Source organism: Schistocerca serialis, chromosome 4 (genome assembly GCF_023864345.2).
Source record: "Schistocerca serialis cubense isolate TAMUIC-IGC-003099 chromosome 4, iqSchSeri2.2, whole genome shotgun sequence".
Taxonomy (NCBI): domain Eukaryota; kingdom Metazoa; phylum Arthropoda; class Insecta; order Orthoptera; family Acrididae; genus Schistocerca; species Schistocerca serialis.
Window position 1 is genome coordinate 904,346,798 of NC_064641.1, and position 4,326 is coordinate 904,351,123.

At 47.3% G+C, this 4,326-nt stretch overlaps 2 pseudogenes; one reads left to right on the forward strand and one right to left on the reverse strand.

Annotated features, from left to right (window-relative positions):
* Window positions 1-330: 330 nt before the first annotated feature.
* On the reverse strand, window positions 331-448 carry LOC126476100 (5S ribosomal RNA; annotated as a pseudogene).
* Window positions 449-3,902: 3,454 nt separating this feature from the next.
* Window positions 3,903-4,020, forward strand: LOC126475900 (5S ribosomal RNA; annotated as a pseudogene).
* Window positions 4,021-4,326: the final 306 nt, after the last annotated feature.

The window sequence follows — 4,326 nt, forward strand, 5'->3', positions numbered from 1 at the left end:
GCACTGAGGCAGAATCAGCTTTGGTCAAAATACACCCTGCCTTCCAATGAGCTATCGCTTGACATCACTAAAGTGGCAAATGGCAGTGGTTTGGGATCAGTGGAATGCACGCTACAATTTGTGACAGTCTGTTGTGTCACTACGGTGCACTCTGTCTTACAAGTGGCCCATCGGGACCATCCGACCGCCATGTCATCCTCAGATGAGGATGCGGGTAGAAGGGGCACTGCTCTCCTGGTCGTTATGATGGTTTTCTTTGACCGGAGCCGCTACCTATTCGGTCGAGTAGCTCCTCAACTGGCATCACGAGGCTGAGTGCACCCCGAAAAATGGCAACAGCACATGGTGGCCCGGATGGTCAGCCATCCAAGTGCCGATCACGCCCGACAGCGCTTAACTTCGGTGATCTGACCGGAACCGGTGTATGCACTGCGGCAAGACCGTTGCCCTCACTACGGTGACTGATGCTCAAATTGCTGCTGCATATGCAGGACGATGTGCAAGGGCCATATGTCGAACACGATGGTCATCCCTCTCAGTAGTGCTACGTGGCAGTCTGGAGCGTGGTTTTCTTGTGACCATACATTCTCGTGATCTCGGCTGTCAGCAGTCATGTATAGTGGTTACATTCCTGCAGAGTCTTACTGCAGTGTCGCACGAGCAACACACACCTTCTCGTAGCCCTACTGCATGACGTCGTTCAAACTCAGTGGGGTGCTGCCGATGGTGTCGCCTTGAAAGTATTCTTGACTAATATCGACTCACTAATCCCAAAGGTAACTAACGCTAAAAACCGCTATGGTGAGTATTTAAAGCAAACCTGATTTGCATCATCATAGTGGCGCTACTATCCCATCACTGTGCTTATAGTGCTATTGATATCGGGGCATATAGAAAGAAAATGTTAAACTCCCAGGATAGCCGAGAGTGAGCTGGTTGGCCTCTGTAATAAAAAAAACTCAGTGGAAGGATCAACAAACGAACTTCACCGGATGTCATGCGATGTCCACAACGACGGTACCCAACGATCAAACAACGAACAAACTGCAAAATAAAAAAATAAAAAAATAGCGCTAACGCGCTGCTTCCTGCACTCGGGTACTCGAGTAGGTGCGCCGGCTCCGGATCGAATCCGCCTGATGGACCAACGACGAAGGCCAGTGCGCCGGCCAGCCTGGATGTGGTTCTTAGGCGGTTTTCCACATCCTGCTGGTTGAATACTGGGCTGGTCCCCATGTTCCGCCTCAGTTACACGACTCGCAGACATTTGAAAACACGTTCACTAGACGCGGACAAGTGGGGTATACTGAATATGTCCCAGGGGGTATGGGCTGGCGACAGGAAGGGCATCTGGCCACCCTTTAACACTTACATGCCATATCCGTTCAACTATAACAGCAGTCCCCGCAAGTCTGGATTAATGCTTGGAAAGAGAGAAAAAGAATATGTTACAAAAATGGCTCTGAGCACTATGGGACTTAACTGCAGTGGTCATCAGTCCCCCAGAACTTAGAACTACTTAAACCTAACTGACCTAAGGACATCACACACATCCATTCACGAGGCAGGATTCGAACCTGCGACCGTAGCGGTCGTGCGGCTATAGACTGTAGCGCTTAGAACCGCTCGGCCACTCCGGCCGGCCAGAATATGTTGCACCAGTAGTTAAAGCTCTCAAACAATAGTCTTTTACCTTACTGGTTACCGAGCGAGGTAGGACAGTTATTATCTGTAGAGTCTTCTGCCGTAAGGAAGCAAGGTAGAGGATGTTGTTATGGGTGGCCGGTACCCTCTTCCTAGAACACAATTGTTTATTTACATGAAGCTGCTACTCAACTTGAATAGAGTCTATGTTCGCGGTACGAGCTCATCAGTAATAGTCCTCTAGCACACAATTTCGGTAACCTTGCTGCATCTGACACTATTTACTGTCGTAGCCAGTGACATGAGCTGAACCCGCACTGCGACTAACTGTCAAATGCCAAACTGGAGTATGAGTTAGCGAGTTAGTGAGGCATTCCGGTAAGCGGCGGCCGCCTAAATACTTGCTGTCGAGAGATCGTTGGCGACATGTTGCTTGTCGGTGTGTGTCTGGCGTCTCTCGTGATAGGCGCGCTTAATCCAGCGTGCACTACCGCTCTTCGCTCGACATCTTCGCCAACCGGTGTGCTGACTTACGCCAGCACATTATCGCGCTGGACTCGTATTCGGGAGGACGACAGCTCGAAGCCGCATCAGGCCATCCTGCTTTGGGTTTTCCGTGATTTTCCCAAATCGCTTCAGGCAAATGCCGGGATGGTTCCTTTGAAAGGACATGGTTGCCTTCCTTTCCTAATCCAATGGGACCAATAACCTGGCTTTTTGGTCCCGTCACCCAAATCAACCAAACAGCCTTACTGGTTACATTTATCAATGTAAAAACAGAAATATACACGTATGTGCTTACAAGTTGTTTTTATTTCTGCTTCTATTTTATTCTAGAGTGTATTCTTCAGCTCTGTGTCCATGTATTTTGGGTTGGAGAGACCACACAACACTGGATAGTTGGGTACCAATTCAATAAGTTTTTCATCGTTCATATTTATGAAGATACACTACCGCACGAAAACACAACAACCTGCCACGGCCGTGAAGTGAGAAAATGTCGATCTCAAGAAATACGGCGACGGTGGGAGTGTAGTTCGCACTCTCGCAGTCACGGCACAGGCAAGTGGCAGCACTTTACCCTTTTAATTCCTAGAACAGTATCTTCAAACACGTCGCCGGCCTTGTGGCCGAACGGTTCTAGGCGCTTCAGTCCGGAACCGCGTTGCTGTTATGGTCGCAGGTTCGAATCCTGCCTCGTGCATGGATGTGTGTGATGTCCTTAGGTTAGTTAGGTTCAAGTAGCTCTACGTCCAGCGGACTGTTGACCTCGCATGTTAAGTCCCATAGTGCTTAGAGCCATATGAACCATTTCAAACACATCGAACGTATAACGGGCTGGCCGCGGCGTTGTCGTGTGAATGATGGGTGTGAAGCGATCTGTAGCGCGTCAAAGTGACTTTCAAAATACGTTGAAATTCTCCTTCTATCTCTCCATTTATACCCCGCAAGCCACCATGCGGTATCACGCGGGGGGTACTTTGTTATCACTGGAACATACCACATTTACTGTTCCAGTCATGGATGCTTTGCTGAAAGAATGATTGCTGGTAATCCTCAGTGTGAGGTCAAATCTCTGTAATTTTATCTTCGTGCTAATTTCGTGAGATATACGAAGAAGCTAACGATTTTCGACTCTTACAGCAACGAACGCTCTCGGAATTTTAATGATGAAGAACACCGTGATAGAGAAAGCCTCTCTTGCAACGTTGTAACTGGAGTTGGCTGAACATCTCTATGATGCTTTCGAGCTTACTAAATGGTGAAGAAAATGCCTAGATCAGGACCCACATTACGTTTCCGTTTTTTAAAATACTGAAAATAGTAAAAAATCATGTTTTAAAAACTGGTAACATTTACTTTTTGTTGTTAACACCATTTACATTTTATTATTAGAAAACTAAATTACAGGTCGTTATAGAAAACAATTACGATAACAAACCTTCCACCGAGTTTAAAAAGTAGTTACCATAGACGGATCCCTTCTAAAAATAAGCAAAACAGAACTAAACAAACTAGGAGACATGTATTAAGTCAGAGAAAACAATCTAGTTTCAAAGTGGTATAACTTAACATGTTTGACAAGGTTACAGAATTTATTTGCTGAACCCAAGGGCTTTGCTATACTTACCCCCTGTTAGTATTCTTTCTGACAGGTTGGTTTTGGGGCGTTTAAGAGAAAGACTGAACCATTTTTCTCTGTAATTTCGTCTTTGCACGTGCATTCAACCTCATTGTTCTCTGCCAAAGGTAAAGTCGCCAACGGCCTTGCCGCAGTGGTAACACCGGTTCCCGTCAGATCACCGAAGTTAAGCGCTGTTGGGTTGGGCTAGTACTTGGATGGGTGACCATCCGGTCTGCTGAGCGCTGTTGGCAAACGGGGTGCACTCAGCCCTTGTGAGGCAAACTGAGGAGCTACTTGATTGAGAAGTAGCGGCTCCGGTCTCGTAAACTGACATACGGCTGGGAGTGCGGTGTGCTTACCACATGCCCCTCCAAATCCGTATCCAGTGACCCCTGTGGGCTGAGGATGACACGGCGGCAGATCGGTACCTTTGGGCCTTCCAAGGCCTGTTCGGAGGGAGGAGAATTGTAAAGTCACTCTTCACAATTCACTAAGATCAAGACCAAAGAAACAAGCTTCCTTTGCAAGACAGTACAAAACTAGTTCACGATTTTTAC